The sequence below is a fragment of the Stigmatopora argus genome, chromosome 17, assembly GCF_051989625.1.
Source record: "Stigmatopora argus isolate UIUO_Sarg chromosome 17, RoL_Sarg_1.0, whole genome shotgun sequence".
NCBI lineage: Eukaryota > Metazoa > Chordata > Actinopteri > Syngnathiformes > Syngnathidae > Stigmatopora > Stigmatopora argus.
The window spans coordinates 11,161,392-11,180,698 of NC_135403.1; the positions used below are offsets into that span (position 1 = coordinate 11,161,392).

Below are 19,307 nucleotides of genomic sequence, written 5' to 3' on the forward strand. Positions count from 1 at the left end.
GTACATGTCATTTTTAAACATAGTTTCCTATCCGTCTATGTCAGTAAACTACAATGGAGATTTCACTCACCATTGGGCACCGTTTCATCCAATGCAAAAATGGAGAGGATGTCACAAACCAGTTGGACCACCAAGGCCAGGACGATACTCCCAACATGCAAGTACACATGTTGCTGGCTTCGGGGCGCAGCCGCGGACGGCGGCTCGCCCAGCATAGTTAATCCGACTGCGGCTCAGACGAATGCCAATCCTCCGAAAGTTTTAGCGCATACTGTCGTCGACTTGGTAGTGTACTTTGGATGGGCAGATGATAACTTTTTCCCCGCAGCGACGTTTGATTGACGTGATTATGACTTCATGCTGATAACTCTAACTCACATTTGAGCGATACGGACTGCTGTGCTGATAGTGGAGAACAAAGTATTACTTATATCTGGATTCGAGAATATGAATACTCTGCAAATAAAATGACAGGTAGCAGAAGTCAGGGCGTTTTTTTTTAAATATAGAATTCAATTTATAATCAACTCATTTATTGCCATTGATAGGGATAGGCGACAAATCCATTGGAATTGGGTTGGTTGGCATTGAATGATCATGTGTCACTGCCATTTATCGCGCTAGATATCCAATCAATTTTGACTGAGAGCCTCCCAGTCAAATTGGATTGGACGCGGAGCTTCGTTATTGACAGCCAATAAGTTCACCTAAAACACTGTAAGAAATTATTCAATATCAAATTAAACAACAGTGAGTAAATATCTAAAAACAAAAGCCAGTATTTACTCGTTTAGAAACAATAGCCTGTAGTACACAATGAATATATTGAGAGACTAAAAATGTATTTTTTAAAAATGATAAAATTAGGACAAGACATTCAGGTGATTATTTTACTACTACGACTATCAACAAATGTGTTTGTAAATATTTCATGAAATGGGGTAATAATAATAATGGTCAGAAAGTTATTAAAAATGACATTTTAAACAGTTGGATAACACACCCATCGATATTAAAATCAGTGTAACATGGACCGCAGCCAACGCAATTAGCAGGGCAACAAAGATAAAAAAAAGAAGATTGCCAAAATGATAAGACTGATCTGAAAGATGAAGAAAATATGAAAAATTAAAGTTGTTTGGGAAACCTGGAAAGCCAACAGAAAACAAACAAAAAATTAGCTGTGACTCCCCGATTTGCTTAAAATTGATCATGCTGGTGTTTTTTTTAGGAGGGGGGGACTCATTTTTTTTTAGGTATATAGAAGGATTGAGAACCTTGCACTCCAGTATTTTTATGAAATCTCACTAGGATGCAGTAAAGGTGTCCCACATGGTGTCACTATTGCACTCAAGTACATTTTTGGAATCCATAAGCTGTCACCACTAACTACTAGTATGTCGTAAATGGACCTTCTTCACTCACTAGTCCAGCATCTATTTGAAAACATTACGCAATTGGGCCTGTCACACCGCATGAGCTAAAAATAAAGCTGTTCAAGTCCAAGCAAGTACGTCGTGTCCATGAGTGTCATAGTCCATATGATGCAGTTATTCTGCTCCACAGGAGAAAGTGTGTGTGGGTGTGTGTTTGGGTGGGCCGGAGAAGGAGAACCGCTTCGGGCAACTTCCCTCACCTGCTTCCCCCTTCAACTTACCAGAAATGGAAGGCCACTTTGCCCCCCCAAAAGAAGCTGTGTTCTTCATGCTCCACGTTTCACAAGAACTAATTTAACCGAGCCTTATTGTCCTGAATTTGTCCCGTACGCCCGATAGAGGACAAGGCACAATTTGTTGGCTGCTCTATTCTCCTAATGAATACACTCACACTCGATTACACGCCCCGCTTTCGTTCATCGCCCGCCGAGTGTGACGGGTGTGTCGCAATGTCGAGTACCTCAGCAGTTCAAATCAGGTTAAGATCAGGTGACCAGTACTATAGAAGTTGAACAGTTTTATAAAGAGGCACCCCAAGTTAGGTGCTAGTTTAAGCATATACACTGCAAACTACCCCAAAATGGATTAAACAATTACAATTATTGATTTAAAAGGGAGAAAATCAGGAAATGTAATATACATCTATACTCTTCATTTTAATTTGATCCTAAAACAGAAAGTCGGCACTCATGATTTACTTTCCCGGGCCACACAAAATGATGCGGCGGGCCAGATTTGCCCCCCGGGCCGCCACTTTGACACCTGTGATCTAGCTTGTACACACAATCCAATAAACGAACATCAGTAGTCAGATGATTATGATTACATAAACGAGCCGAGTGCATGAACTGTAATTTCATCCATTTTTATGGGAATCCACATGACAGTTGAGGATTCTTGGAAGTTGACCAACGGCGTCTTGGCGCTTCCACTGCTCGTTGAAAGCGAGGCCCGATGCTTCACTGGCACGCTCGCCTCATCGGGCTTTCCTTCGCCTTCTTAATTAGGGGGCATGACTAACCAGCTCTGCGTACTCTCGCTGTGTATTTACCGCCTGGCTGCCAAGGCGATGTGACTTTCACGGCGTATTTGCGGCCCCGCGTCGCGGGCTCCCCCCCCCGGACGCCGGCGAGCGTCGGCTGCTTCCGGATATGGATTATAAAATGAGTGTGGGGAAGGACAGAGAAGGTGAAAAACCAGACTGACGTAGTGTGTTGGTTTTTGAAGTATTTCTTTCTTTTCTGCTTGGCGTGTGCTCGCTTGGCTTTTTGCCGTTTCCATTGTCAAGGCCGCGTACTCGCTGCCACTCAAGCCTCAGATGCAGTGACGCATTGGACCGTGGAATACCAAAGGCTGTCAGTAATCCTAACTGATCCCCTTTTGAATTGTTCTATTGATTTCATAGTGAGGCATTGATGAAGGTCCTTCTCCTTGTCACTTTTGTCATTGTTATTGTGTTGAAAAACTTGCGATCAAAACATTCATCACAAGCACGTGTTTCTCCGCTTTAGCCCCTTATCGACATGCCCTGAAGTCGGCCAATGCGACGGAGTTTCAAGCGATTCGCGCTTATCTCTGAAAATAATTGATTCCAACATAACAAGGTCATTTACCACCACAATTGTAGATCACTTGTGCTAAGCTTATCTGAATACAAGCAATACTAGACGTAAGTTCCGCATCAGACATGACGCAGCTATTTGAGAACTTTAGTGCCCTCCGTCGTCATACTCAATGTCATTTCTTCACAGCATGGTATAACAACAGTAAATTTACAATAAAATACTATAGTTGCCAGACTTGTTCCATTAAAAATTGGGAAAACTGTACACAGTTAACCATCAAATTAAGTCCATTTGTTTTTCAGTTCCCTCATAAAGGGAATCAGGTAGGAAAAATAGGTTCTAAAATGTATCTTTCAGTATTAAGTCATTGGTGTCCAACCAAAGTAGCACTTTATCAGATTGGATGACTTTTTACTATTAATTTATTTGCATTAAACAAAATACCGAAATTCTAGTTTTGACCACTTAGCTCAGGGGGTGTCAGGCTCGGGTTGGCTCGCAGGCCGCTTTAACGTCAACTTGATTTCACGTGGACCGGACCATTTTAGATATAATATTTAGATTTTTAAAATATAAATGGATTAAAAGAACTGGATTAAAAGCCCTGAATATTCAGTTTTTTATAGATCTAAAACAATGTTTATTTTAGCTTTTTTATATATTTTTAGATGTTACAAAATAATTTTTGAACTAAAAACACAGAAAAAATGGATTACAAAATTACAATTATTGATTTAAAAGGGGGAAAATCAGGAAATTTAATATACATCTATACATCGGCACTCTTTCCCGGGCCACACAAAATGATGCGGCGGGGCAGATTTGGCCCCCGGACCGCCACTTTGACACGTGACTTACCTAATAGAGAAAATGACTAGCTCCATCTAGTGTTAAAGCTGAAAAATGCAACAGACAGTAGGCTGAACATAAGATTCTTTTGCGGACCATATTCGATGATATTTTCATAATTTGCTGCATGTTAGCCCACCAAAGAAGAGCAACATACCGACAACTAAATTGTCATTCAAGTGAGACAATAGCGACTCTTCCGAACACATTGTGCATGTCGCATTGAGGATCAATGACACGCTTATAAAGTCGCAGACTGACTAAATGAGCAGGCTTCCTTCCAGGGCGTGGGGTCTCGCTAAATGCTTAGATTAGCACGATAACGAAGTGACTAATGCGCTGACTTCCCACTGGCCGAGTGCACAAGGGTTCAAACTCACAGAGGCTTTAATTAAAATTAAAATCAATTAAAACCGCACATTTTCCAGTGTTTTAAAACCCACTCACTGCCCTTGACAGCTATAAACGTCATTTTTTTGTTGGGATTTGATGACTGATGTTCAACATGACTTACAAAAACCCATCAATCATGTTCAGTTCTTTTAAGTCCAAGTGTTATTCTTGGTTTAATGGACATGGCGTTCATTTCAGGAGGTAAAGAAGAAAGCTAAATGACACCTTTTGCATTCACTTTACACATTTTGCCACCCATTTACGAGTGCGTGAAAGTCTATGCAGATAAGCCTTTGATTTATGCCACTAATGGGATTTTAAAATGCTAATTCCGTGAAACACTCACTCTGGAGTAAAATGGCCAACAGCCCTGAATGTTTACTAAAGATTTTCTTTCACAGTAACGAGAAAAAATGAACCAAAAATGCTGTGTATTAAGTTTTTGTTTAATTTTTTTTATCTGACTCATTATTACAACTCATCCTGTTTTTTGCTGCCCATGTGAAAACAGTTTTAAGCGAAACTTGAGTAATGATACGTCCTCTGACATCATCAAAAGCAACATCAGCATTGTTTCCTTCCGTCTGTGAGATTTAGTTTCAAAACCCGATCGAAAAGCCATTGGCTTAGCAGCATTGTTCAGGTGTCTCAAGTGGAATTACTTGTTTCTATGAAAGGATTGCCTGCCACTTATTTCTCACAAAAGCATTTTATTATTATTTTTTTCACCCAACTTCACTCACAGCTTAAACCACAGGTGTCAAACCCATGACCCGGGGCCAGATAGGGTCTGCCACATCATTTTATATGGCTGACAAAAGTAAATCATGTGCGTCGGCTTTGTTTCTTACAAAAATAAAAATGTACCTCTTCTGTTTTTAACTTTGAAATGACTAATACTCAAGTGCGACCTGAAAAAAAACTGTTGTTTATGTAGCCAATGCGTTCATACGTAAAATAATTTTCCATCCCTCCATTAGTTGTCCAGTAGTCGATTAATTAATGAGCTGCCATAACACCATTTGCATTTTCATGACCCCTCTATTCACATGCTAATTCTATATGAATTTCCTTCAAATTGAATTGAAGCATCTTAAAATATCTTCTTGGAAACTACTGAACTTACCTGTGTTTTCTGGCTCTTTGCGCCATAATCTAGTGTGATGTATCCAATACTGTAGGCAGTAAATTGCACACACTGTAGATCAAGGACGGCATGTAACCTCCTTGGCAGAGGTAACGACCCTCCTTTCTGCTGTTTCGAGCTGTCACGATAAATGTAACGAGAGCTGACTCGTTTTCCGGGGTCAGCTTCTTTTGCCGGCATGAGCGGAGCCCTTATGACACCTGTCACTTCGGCTGGGACTCAGCGAGGTAAACATGTTGTGCACGGCCGGAAAGCGGTAGACAAGAGAAAAATGGAAATGAAAAAAATGGACGCTGAAAAGAAGAAGAAATGTGTCGCAGTCAAGCAAAAAATAATGTGCTCGTTGCACTCCAAGTTCCTTCTTCTTTGAGCTGTCACATTTTCTGTCGTAACCCATTTTTATTGTATTTTACATTGCAGTCGATGAATACCACCTTCTGAATGCTACATTCATTTTGAAAAGCAGCATTAAAGAATGTCTCTACCCTGAATGTGAGGGAAATCCAGGTTTAAGGCAAAAAATAATCAGCCTTGAAACGGTATAGTCAAGTGTAACTATCTATCAATTTACTTTAAATTACCGTATTTTCACGACTATATGGCACATCATATTTTTAGCCGCAGTGTCAATAACGAGTGCTATTTCTGTATTTTACACACACAAAGGACGCACCGTTTTTATAGACGCAGCCAGGCATGGCAAAACATACACCACCTTAAACATACACGCTAAACCCACACGCTAAAAACACATTTTTAGAAAGGCAACGGAAGCAAAACTGAGTTTGGTTGTACTTAATTTAGCCATTTTACAATGTACTCACGTCATCATCATCCACAAATCCATCAAAGTCCTCATTTTCTGAGTTTTTATACGTTCGTCCAGGCGGCCACAATCCATTCGCAAATAGTAGCTAGCGTAACTTTTCCAAGGCTGCTTTCGATGCTTCGTCAAGCTGTGTTGATGTCGATGTATACAGGCCACAATCCATTGGGTGTATTGACAAAAGAACTATATATCCCAGCAGTCACTGCGCAGTACCTTTTCCACGGGAAAATAGTAGAGTCGGGGGCTGCTTGCCGTAGTTGTGAGAGCTGTAGAGGATGGTGTACCCTATCGACTGATTTATTTTATCGTGATAACAATTGTAGTATTGTCCATATATAAAGCGCAACGGATTATAAGGCGCCCTGTCTATTTTGGAGAAAATTTACGACTTTTATGTGCGCCTTATAGTCGTGAAAATACGGTAACCCGAAATCGCTTATAAATGTATTGTAATATCTTGCCTTTTTGCGGCTTGGATTCCCTAAATATATATAAAAAGTTTATCGTGTAGGAACAATAAAGCAAACATGAAACGGGGAAAAAGGAAAGTCACAATTGAGAGTATTTCACTGGCCATTAATAGGCAGTGGAGAGTTAAATATTAGTAGAGAGAGGGTTTACAAAGTCCCAAAAATATAAAATAGACACCCTAAAAATTACAAATCCTACATCGCAGTTATTCACGGCAGGTCTCGAAACCGATTACCCGCGATAAATGAGATTTTACTGTAATCACAACATGTGGCATTTTATTTCAACTCGTGAACTCAATGAAATTTGACAGCTTGTGTGATTTGGTCAAAAGCCGCCTCTAAGAAAGCTCGCCTTGGTTTATTACTTTTGCTTTAATTCACACGTCTCGTTCATCCGCTTAGCCGAACGGCACATTTGTTCAATATTTCATGTTACTTTCTTTTGTCAAGTGTAGGGAGGTGTGAAGAGCACAAGATGCCCCCGGAGGAGAACTCGGCGAGAAGGAAGGTGAGTAAAAAAGCGTACAGACTCGTTGCCTCTTTTTATCCCTGGCAGATTGCTGGGATTGTACTTGGGACCTTTAGCACTCAAGCACATGCAAAATGGAATGTGTTGAAACCGCAGAGATGTTAAAAACAAGCTTTCATCCGTTTTAGAGTCATGAAAAATTTAGTCAACAAAATGTTGTTACCACAAATAAGACAACGGTTGAACTCTTAGTCATCAGAGGGAGCCTTTTTACTTTGTTTAATGTTTCAAGAAATACAAACACCAATTTGACATAGCAGTCATCTCGAATAAACATTCCATCCATGTTGGTTTCTTTTCACATCTCATTGTATGCCAATCATTATTTTCCATGTAAAACGGGCATGTACTTTAAATGTGTAAATATGTCAGTGTTTATCTTTTTTTTTCTAAGGAAATTTGAATCCTACAGTTCAAAAACTGTAATTAGTTTGGGATAACGTGCCCAACATTTATTAAGAAACAGCTGCCAGACAAAAAAACACATTTGATAATATTTGAGGTGTCCCTCATGGGTCAATATTGGGGCCCAGTAATTTTCAATATGTTATGAGCTACTACAATCACAGCAATCATTCGACTTGAATTAAACACACCTCAAATGTAAACAAACATTTTTCTTTGTATTATTAGGAAATTGCCAAATTCTGCATTTTATTTTTTATTTTTTTAAGGCTAAAGTATTGCATTCTCAATGTAAAGTCATTGCCATCATAACATTTACAGACCCTGCCAACAGAGTTAAACGTCACACAACTGATTGGACGTCACACAATTATCTCGGGAAGGGTGACAAGCGCTTCTTTTGTTACAGTGGCGTACGTAGCTGGCGGCCATGTTGAGTAGGTCATTTTAGTGTCGTATCGGGTGCAATAGTAGCAATTACACTATAGATACTCATTAGGCAGTTATGACTTTCTGCTTGGATAAAGTCTACTAATGAGCTAATAAAAGCATGCACTCATTTTTTTTAAGGAGCCCCAACATGCTCGCAGGCAAAGACTTGATGGGAATGAATTCCAAAAGAGACGAGGTGTTGAAGAGAACATCAAAGGCTGGAAGATGTCCCCGCAGAGAGAAGCACACGCCTCGATGGCAAATGTTAGGTGGGAACATACTTAAAGCTTTCACTGGATCATCCCTGAAGTATTTTAATGGAGGCGGCCGGGAGAAGATAACAGCAAAAAAAGCTGCACCTCCTGCTGGGTGTCGTTAGGGCTTGTGCGCTGATTTTACATTTATTTGGGTGACATATTTTTTGGTTATTTTTACACACTTTTACTATTACTGCAATTTTTTTTGCTGATTCTGAGACAAAAATAGGAAAAAATACTACTGTCTTTAAAAAAAGGTTTTGTTAAGTTCATTAATAGTTTTACTTTAATAAAAGAAAGACATCGGAGCACATAATCCAGCGTTATCTTGCAAGTGAGAATCAATCCTGACTCGTCCTCGTCACAGATCATTCTAAAGAAACCAATCCTCTCCTCTCCATTTAGTTGCATTAGAATCATCTTATTTGAATATATCTTATTCAAAACAATTGCATAAGCGTTTAACCCGAACAACACAATTAAGGTCAAAAGTCGAAAACAACTGCGGAACAATAATTACATATCAGGTAAACCGAGCAACACTATTTTAAAACAATTGCGAGTATTTTCGGAGGTTTTATTCAATATCGCCATCTGCTCCGGAATCCAAGTCAAAGCAATTTAAGAGTCCTTCACCGATCTTCATTGTGAACTTGCGACTGGGTGAAGGGTCGAAGTTTTAATCCAAGTCAACAGTCCTCGGATCCAGGGACTGGGTGAGGTGTCAAGTCAACAGTCCTCGGATCCAGGGTAAAACAATTAAATGTCCTCGTAGCCAGCTGCAGGGGGAAGTGTCCTTCGGTAACAATTATACTAAGCGTTTGTCAAGCTTATAATGATTAATATTTCACATATAATGATTAATATTCCACACATACATATAATGATTAATATCTCTTCATTGTACGCACATATATAATAGTACCCAAAATAACTCCAACAGGTTTTAATACTTAAATACTGCATCCACTTGAATGTATTAGAATTTTTTATCATTACTTGGTCACTCACCGTTTAACTCATTGTCATTTTTAGATGTCCAATCCATTTGGAGGGGAGGGCTGGCAGCGAATGAATGAACTCAATATGACTCAATATCTTTATACAAATTTTTAGGTCCGTATCAACAATTGAAACTTGATTTTTACTTCTTTGTACTTTTACCTGACTATTGTACATTTTTGGTTTTTCATCTCACCTCCAGGCCAACAATTAATTTAGTCAAGCTTGACGTCTCCGTGTGGCAACGGCAGCGGAATCTTTATTAAGGTAAGCTTATTCATTATTCATATGTCTCATACAGACACAAACTACAAACGGGAATGCAATTATGAAGTCGCTACAGCGCATTTGCGTTCCAATGCCAAGCAACCGTCTCGATGGCGATGCTCACTTGTAAACACACCAACCGAACACTGGCGGTTTGAGGCTAATTGGGTTGAAAATGTGACATTCACATACGGCGACAATTGTGTGTCATCTTTCACATATTTTCAACTCCGTTCCTCTATATGAATTATTGATAACTAGCTGGCTGTTGCATGCTGTGCCGGAGGTAGACGTAAAACTTGGAGTAGATCTATGTTCACATTTGTCTGACGTAGGAGTCGCTTAAATTTGTAGAAGTGAATCAGGAAATTTGCCTGGAGACTAAAAAATGAGTTTTGAGTTTCAAGAGTGGTCATAAAATCAACTTGTATCTTAAAGTACCAGTGTGTGCTGTGTTGTGTAATTATTTAGCAGTTTCTATACCTTGATTCTGTGCAGTACAGGTGTCAAACTTGCAGGCGGTGGGCCTGATCCGGTCCACCGTGGTATCTTATGTGGCCCGTGAACGCAAACGTGCTTTGAATGTTTTTCGATAAAATACAAATTTCTGAACATTTCTTGAATGGAAGATTGAGCACTAGAGATATCACATAATTTTAATATAAAAATAATAAACAACACGTTTTTTTTAAATCCTGTTTTTCTTTTTTTAATTTAACAAAAATAAATATTTTTTAAATCCTGTTTTTCTTTTTTAATTCAACAAAAATAAATAAATGAGCAATACTTTCATCTGCCTCCCCTTTAAAATAAAATTGTGTAAATACATACATAAAAACTCATTATTTCCTAGCAAGAGGAGTTAAATGATTTGTCCGTTAATCGTCGCAGCCCTATTTGTCAGACAAAACGGCCCTCCGAGGGAAACCGTCGTTGCAATGTGAGTTTGACACCCAAGCCGTATGGAATTCTGATTGATCGCTTCAGTTTTTTTTGTTTTTCTTCGGGATTCTCAACACACGCAATGTGCGCAGCTCCCCTTAGACGCAAAAGCATCTCAGCCTTAAATGAATTGTAACTAAACCACCGCATGTTGCTATCAAAGGCTGTAAAGATTTACCGCATAACTTTTCCCAGGGTCCGATGGGATTCATTATGGCAAAAGCCAACGAACAACACAGCAAATAATTTGGCTTCATACACCTGAGTGTCTGCTCATAATCACTCTTCAGTCTGGAGGGATTATTGACTTCACTGACGCATCCACACTACGTCTTGATTGACTCCCTGCAATAAAAGTTGAAAGCTAGCGATGAGCTCAATCTACGCACCCCTACCCCCCCGAAAAAAATACAACACAAATATTCCCACATGAACAATTGTTTGTCCATCCAACATAATGTATCTGCAAAGTCACAGTGCCCCGATGCCAATGTGATGTATTTAAGCGTGTGGCTGATGCACCACTTAGGCATAAAACTGATATTCAATAAATGGGGCAAAACGAACAAGCAAAATACATTAAATGTAATATATTGTTTTGCTTGCTTTTTTTTCTGGGCATCTGGGGATTTAGAATTGGATTTCATAATTGAATTTTTTTATTGTAGCATTTGCTCTAAATCACATGTGTCAAAGTGGCGGCCCGGGGGCCAAATCTGGCCCGCCGCATCATTTTGTGTGGCCCTAGAAAGTAAATCATGAGTGCCGACTTTCTGTTTTAGGATCAAATTCAAATGAAGAGTATAGATGCATATTAAATTTCCTGATTTTCCCCCTTTTAAATCAATATTTTAAGTTTTTTAATTAAGTTTTCCTGTTCTTTTAGTTCAAAAATCATTTTGTAAAATCTTAAAATATATTTACTAAAAAGCTTAAATAAACATTGTTTTAGATCTATAAAAAACGGAACATTCAGGGCTTTTAATCCAGTTCTTTTAATCCATTTATAAAAAGTCTATCTAAGTTTATCTAAAATGGTCCGGCCCACATGAAGTCCAGTTGACGTTAACGCGGCCCGCGAACCAACCCGAGTCTGACCCCCCTGCTCTAAATCAAGGCTAAAAATGCTACTATTTACTCCAGCAAATTCACATTATATGACACAAGTTTCATCCATTTTTTGGTTTTATTATTTCCTCCCACGCTCTTGACCATGAAAAGCGGTGTTGAAAATGCAGGAATATTTGGATTTCCTGTTTCAGTTGTTTTCTACTACTCACCAAAATGTTCTATGTTACTTTTTTTATACATATATTTTGAAGATATGCTACTACATCTATTACCATCAACGGCTAGTTTGCATCCAGGCAAATAAGTCCAGGCCATGTTTTGCTCAATCCCAATCATGTTCATCTTGTGTTGTCTCTCCCTCCCTCCCTCTCTTTCTCTCTCTCTCACTCTCTCTCTCTCTCTTTCACACACACACAAATACAGGCACTTCCACACATGCCCTGTGATGCAGCCAAACACACGGAGCGATGCAGGGGGACACTACGACGGCGCTTTGGAGGCGGCCAAACAAGTGACGTCCTACTACTGCATCCACGCCGCAGTCATCTCCCGGCAAAGGAATATCGTGCCGGGCTTCCTCCACGCCAGACGGACGCCGAGCTGCGTTGCCAAGGTAAGAGAAGCCAAAAAGAAGGGGGGAAGAAAAATGCGCAAAAAAAATGTTCAACACGTTCACATCACTCGGGCTCGTGGCGCAAACCGATTTCAGTCCGAATGTGCGCGTGTGAACGTCACGCCGCGTTTAGTCTTGATATGACGGGCTTATATTTTGCATTAATAGACCAATGGAAGCTTTCAACAACGTTTCCCCCCCTCCCCCTTCGTCCACTTGGCGTGTAAAGTGATAATGAGGCAATCTGAGAAGAATCCAATTAACAGCTGGTCACCTTTACCTTATCCCTATCTCTTTAATTTTAACTTGATAGGGAAAGTGTGATAAGTAGTATATGTGTCGGGGTACTTTAATTGACAGACTGAAGGAAAGAAGTGGGAAAAAAGAGCACCTACAATGTAGTATGAGTAGAATTTTTAGATAAGGGGAGCATGGGGGTAAATAGTGAAAGTCGGCAAGGTTCGGGGGGGTCAAAAGCTTTCTTGATAAGGTCAAATGTGAGTGTGATTGCAGGTGCTTTCACACTAGCACTGTTTTTGTACCTCACTTTTCTAAACTGGTTTGATCAGTACACATGATTATCTAATAGTTATACTATCATGATATGGGAATGTATGGATCCAAATGAAGGTTGGAAAAAGTCTTTTTTTTTTTTTAAGCAAGAAATGAATACTGAAGTCGCATTTTTTTGTATGTTTAGCTTAGGGGTTGGTTAATTTTATTTTATTTTATTCAGGCTGACATTCATGTAGCATTAGATAGTGCTGGTGCCACTTTGCTGGAAGCAATTTACATTTTTTTATTGGCATAACTGGGTCATTGCATTGTAATTTGTTTTAATTTGAGAAGCAGCACCGTTTTTGAGTTGAAGATGAAGACTAGGAGTACAACAGAGTGCGAAAATGTCGATTTTGTTGAGAACCTGATGGTTTTTTTGGGGTGAAACCAATTTATTCCTACTGTTGAAGAACTACAAAAGCATGAAAAAATTGATTAGGTTTATCTGCTGAACCAAGACAGACATGCTAATGTCGTATGAAACACAATATTCTCAAAGCTGGTCATGATCAAAGTGAACAATCCCAACTGAATTTCTTTGCTCTGATGTATTTTGGCACCATTCGAAGCGAAACGGAACTTTGTCAAAACCTTGAAATTCAGTCGGGAGAACGACATACGCTTCTCTCCACAATCTCGCTTTCCATTCTCCATCTTGACAGCGCTGCATATTAGCTGTCCTATTTCTCTCACTGTTACCGTCATGGTCGTCATCATCCATATTCATCTTTAGCTTTTGCGACTTGCTTCCGGCTTTTTCGCACCCCAGAAGCTTCTTGCGAATTGCCTAGCGTTCCACGTGTGATTCCTTTCGTTAATAAAAGAAGAAGAAAAAAAATCACTGTCGCAAGTAGCCTGTGAAATTCATCAGGTGTGAATGAACAATACCACATCTGTAAAAAGACTTTCCGGACCGACTCCAACTGTGACGGAAATGGATCTCTCGTCCGATTCGATATGCGGAGCATTTAGAACCCCTGGAGCGTACAAATCGTATTTTACCGAGTCAGTCTTATAAGAATTCTGCACCTCGCCAAACACCTGGTGATCTCTCTCGTCAGAAATGGCATTAGCGCGCTGGCGTATGGAGTTGGAATTGGTATTCCGACGACATCCAGGGTCAAGGATGCAAGTAAGGACGGAGGCGAAGAGGTCAGCCGGCTACGGAGAAACCATTAGCAGATTAGCAAAAGGCAAGCACGTGTTTGAGGCAACGCGAAGCAGGAACGCTGAGCCGCACACAACATTTGAACTAATGAGGCGTGCAGCATGTAGCGTATTTAATGATTTTTAACTGCCTCTTTAACTTTATCTTCGGGCGGTGAAAAGCACTGCAAGGCAGACATTTTTTTTTCCCATCTCTACGAAGCAGCCCGCTATCTGTTTATCTTCCATCTCCAACAAGCGTTCAGCCCCCTACAAAAATGTCTTTGCCACTTCGACGCAGCGTTCGGTCCCATCCCCCGTTAAGGATCTACATCGAGGCCACGGTCGTAGAAATGGAGTCATTATACGCTGCCTTGGCGTTTTTGCCTGTCAGATAATGATGGACTTGCAGCTGAACTTTTCACCTTCTGCCTTTGCTTCATTAGCTACTGATAATTCTTCTCTTTTCTCCCAAGACAGTTAAAACTGTAGCATATTTACAGAATTTAACTTACAGTACATTCAAAACTTCACCTTTGTATGTTTATTTTTACATAAAAAGCATTTTTGAGCGGTTATGGAAACATTCTAAACGGAAGCACAGTCCTACGCACCGTTAAAATAGATGCTAATGCCGTTAATCTGTTTCAAGTCACTCCCAAAAACACATTTATTAAGGGAAAAAAACACGCCATAATATTATTTATTGATAAAAAAATAAAACTTTTGGCACTGTAAAAGGTCCGTGATTGTTGATGCTGATTTTTATCATAAATATGATCTGAAACTTGCAGTTATATATTTGTTTCACCATGTGAGACAAATTAAACTCTGTAGTATTTTACTTTATATAAAAAAAAACAAATTATCGATGCTAACTCTATGCAAGGAAATGGGATCATTTATTTGTTCGCCAAAGATCATTGCAAAAAACTCATTTGCCGCTATCTTTTTTCGTCAACATAGACATTTTAATTACGTTAATAGCATCAATGGTAGAGCACAAATTTTAAAGGTGAAATAAGTGGTTTTATTTCTTTATTTCTGTCGCCAGTGAAATTACGGCATTGTTCTGGACATTGCAAGACGTGGAGTTAAAAACAAACAAAACAAATAACCTCGTACATTTTCATTCATATTAGATAGGTGCTATTTTACCCAATACTGCCCTTTGCAAAGGAAATTGTTGGATTCTAATTAGAAAATTAGACCGTTTTGGTATCAAACCATCATTTCAAGAACCTATATTTAATCAAATTTGTAGCAGACACACCACAAATCTCATACCCGTGTCAGTCACGTGACCTTCGCATAGCTGCCTCTGGGCTGTTTATTTGTTTTTCCCAAACAATATCAATCGAACTGCCTTGTTTTGACCCGTGGCAACACATACCGTACAACAGATTGGCGCAAAAACTTTAATCTAACATCCCAGGAGGCTTTAGGATGAGTGACATGTTTGTTTGTTTTCCGTGTTTTGCGGGGATGTTATGACCTCTCCTCATAACTTGTCCCGCCTACGACTTGATTTTCTTAAGGCCATGAGACGTAGCGGTGTTGCAATCACGCTAGAGATGACAGCATCCGTGAGTCAGCAAGTCTTGTTTCCGGGACCGTTTCATTGCCTTTGGCGAGCAGTCCCGATTCATCTCTCGTCCTTATCGGGAAACAGGACGTCTTCTGTTCCCCCCCAATCTGGCTAGAAGGGACTCCATCCTGCACCACTCCCGCACACTTACCCGCTTATACGGGTCGTACGGGAGCTGTCAGCCGGCTGATTTAATTTGTTCCCTTCACAAACAAGATAGGCGACCAAGCAGGCTGCTAGCCCCAGGAAACCTGTAGAAAAAAAGAACTTGGGTTTTTCCAGATACATTTTTTTTTTTTAACGAGAATTCCCCTTTGGAGCAACGTTGGCTTACTCATGCTCCATAACCAGCAATCCTTTTGTAGCTGAATATGCTAATCCTTTTCCTTTTGAGATGATCTGCCATTTTCAGGAATTAAAGGCTTATAAAATATACTTCTAATTTCCTTTTTTTTTACCGTCACTTAACTCTTTCAGTGACAATTTCAACGAGTGGTCCAATCACTACGGAATGCTTCCACTCCAAATGCATTGGGTGTTAATCCGTGTCAGTGGTAGCCAATTAGAGAATAGAATGGAAATTGTTGGACTTTAAAGTACAATTCTACTTTATTCAGTACACAAATAGAAGTGTCGGAAGGCCATCCAAGCAGGGTCTCAAAAGACTCGAGGTCTCCACGCTGCTTGCATGCTAATCTGCCGAAGGGAATTTTCTGTATGCTCGGTAACTTCTAAGTCGCATGCCATTGCAAGGCTGATGTCAAGCGTTGTTTACCTTTTGGAGCTTTATTTTATATTTACTCATGCCTACAGGCTTGAATCGGGACTCTACACCTGCGTTTCTGTTGTGCCGACTGTGCACAAGTCAACAGTTTACAAATCATTTGGCATACAAACTGCAAAAAGATCACGTTTACTGTTTGAACTTAAAAATACTTCCAAAATTTCCTTTACTGCAAATGACTAATGCAAAATAAACGTTACGTACTTTTCAAGCTATAGGAGGGCATGGAAATGGGACCTGTAAGTCCATCTCCCAGAATTTGCCCAACAGAACTCATTCGAGCTACCATTTTCTGATCCATATTTTGCAGTGCGTATATGCTGCCACGTCTCAGAGATTGATTATCGTGCATCACAAATTAATTCCCATCTGTGCATGAATAAATAGAGTAGCAATTTTTGTTATTGTCCTCACCACCACCACCAACAACAACAAGAACAAAGTGAGTGACCTTTTGAGCCTGCCCCCAGGCGGTCTAAAACAAAACAAAAAACTATAACAAAACATGCAAAAAAATAGCCCCATTTTTCAACCACAATTTATTTGAAATATTTCCATCCCCTGCCTGTCTTTGATTACCTTTTCCCATAATAGTAGCCATATCCACTGCTGATATAAAGACATGCTGTCAGTACTGGGTAAGGGGTACATCAGTCCCACTGGGGAAACAAAGGAAAAGTCGGGCATCTTTGTTTGCCTTCTGACTGCCGGAGCACGTTCTCACTGTGAAAGGCCACTAGCTTTGTTGGCTAACACAATCCACCTGGGGAGGCCTTTGGCCGTAACCCCTCGGAGACACATGCAAAGTCCTTTCTGTCCCAGAATCAGTTGCTGCATGCTAAGCGCTGTTTTGTTCCAGCGCTCGGGCGGCCGTGAAGCTTGTTAGTCCAAACGCAACCTGACTGCTCGCTGACCGCTTTGATGGCTCAGCCTTATTGACAACGGAGTTGTCGCTGAATGGGAAAAAGTCATCGCAGAAGCCCCGTGGCTCAGGACGAAATTCTAGCTTTGACTGAACAGAATCACGGTTAGAAATGATTATAGTCGCCAGGCTTTTTTTTTTAGTTTTGTTTCAAATGCTTCTTTCTCGGTATCAAACGCTCTTTGCATGTTTGCGCAGTAAAGCCGCGGGCTCACACATCTACATGCAGACCAAAGCTCGGGGAAGCTTTCGGAAGGCCCGTCTCTTCCCCTGACAGTGATCGTAGGAGATGGCTGACATGTCTTATGAAAGGACGCTGACAGGCTCTAACAGTTTTGACGGGAGCTCTTAAAGATTTGAGGATACATGGAAAGTCAGATTGGGAAAGTTTATAAGGAAACAGAACGCTAAGTCTAAGACTCTAATGTAATGCTTTTCGAAGACACTTGATAGGAAATGAGTCAACTTTATTCCCAGATTCCATGTCCGCTTAACCCGGCTGATCTGAAGTTGACCGTTGGCCGGCTAGCGCGCACCACGCAGCAACACATTCTGCCAAATACCTCGGCGGCTGTTGACGTAGGAGGATGCCTTTGATGAATCGGGGTTATGACGAAGAGCTCCCCGTACGCTTTGGAGTGGTGGGCGGGCGTGTGATCGCAGTTACATTCGGCCAAAGTGTCATTTGGCAAAGCCGTTGCGCGTCACTGATCCGTCGGATGCAAAAAATGATCAGGACAAAACTAAATTATCTTCTATTCTGCTCTCTCTTTTGTTTTTTTTATAAAACAATCATCCAGTTCTTTACTCATACCATTTGAGTTTTACCGTTGCTATCGAAGGCCTAGACTGTGGTGGATCCTTTCAAGTCTCAGTGACCGTCGCTCGGGTTTATTTAAAGCAAAGAGCTTTATTTAAGAAGCCGTTGGCTGAGATAAGCCACCAAAAGGTCCAGCTCTAAATGGAATGGAGTAGACTATTTCCAGCAAGTCCTGCTATAAGCGCCTGACTGCGGGCCGAGAACAGAGACGGTATAAAGCGGCCGCAACAATGGCGATTATGGAAGGCCTATTTTTTGGTGACGACAGGCAATTTAATTGATCCCCTCAGTTTTTGAATGGGAAATGGCCGCCTCTGCCAAGTCAGCGGGTATAATCACACGTCTAGCGTCCTTTTATCAAACCTTGCATGCGCCATGTGTGGTCTTCCTTTTATCCGTCCCCTCAGTGGTGTCAGCAAACTGGGAACTATCCATCTTTTCTAGACCATATAGCAGGGGTGTCAAAGGTGCGGATAGGGGGGTCCGATCCGGTCCACGGGGTCGTTTTGCCTGACGGGCACTTTGTAGCTGATTCATACTGTACGTACAGAATTAAATGCTTTTGTTTTTTCCCGACAAAGGACGTTAGCGAGAACTTTGAAATGCCCTAAAACCAACTAGAAGTATCCTGGAAATTCCCCCAAATCAGCAGGAACTGACAAATGAACAAAAAAATGTCCCGGAGAGATTCCCCAAATCAATCGAAATATAGCGGGGGTGTCGGAAGCTGAAAAATGGTTTTCGGTGCAGCGCTAGTAACAACTATTTCTTTGATGTGTGCCTAATCTGCTATACTAGATTGATTACAATCTCGGGGACTTGAGTCTAAAACCACTGTTTACATGTGCATTCTTCAGTACTCATGTAGTACACATACACTAATCCTGATTTGACTACATAAACCAGAGGATTAGTCTGGATTATCAAAAAATGGCAGATTTGATGATAGCAATAATAATAATCGATTTTTTTTTAATACTGTAGCTTTGGGTTAGGTAATTATTTCCTTTGAGGAAGTTGACCTAGATTATTTTAACCTTTTCTATTAGTAATAGATTGAACGTCAGGTGTTTATATATGCGTTCTGCGCGGAAAGGTGAGGCCCCAAATTTCTGCCAGATTTCATTTCACGCTCGGCAGAGCTCTGCCTCAAAGACAGTGACATTTACATGGCCCTCCGTAGCATAGCCTTTTGCTAGTTGAAGCAGTCACGGGGGCCCCGCTCCATGGAATGTTCATTCCATCATGATATCATCGTTATAGAAAGCGTGTTGAGCTG

General features: G+C 40.5%; 1 protein-coding gene across 1 annotated transcript in view; it reads left to right on the forward strand.

Moving 5' to 3' along the window:
- The window catches only part of dlgap1b (discs, large (Drosophila) homolog-associated protein 1b), a 110,712-nt gene that overhangs the window by 38,160 nt on the left and 53,245 nt on the right, over window positions 1-19,307 (forward strand). Inside the window, exons 6-9 of the mRNA XM_077623922.1 lie at window positions 7,143-7,200; window positions 8,197-8,327; window positions 9,520-9,584; window positions 12,021-12,210. The gene's annotated coding sequence lies outside the window, so the exon portion shown is untranslated. The remainder of the gene's footprint in view (window positions 1-7,142; window positions 7,201-8,196; window positions 8,328-9,519; window positions 9,585-12,020; window positions 12,211-19,307) is intronic.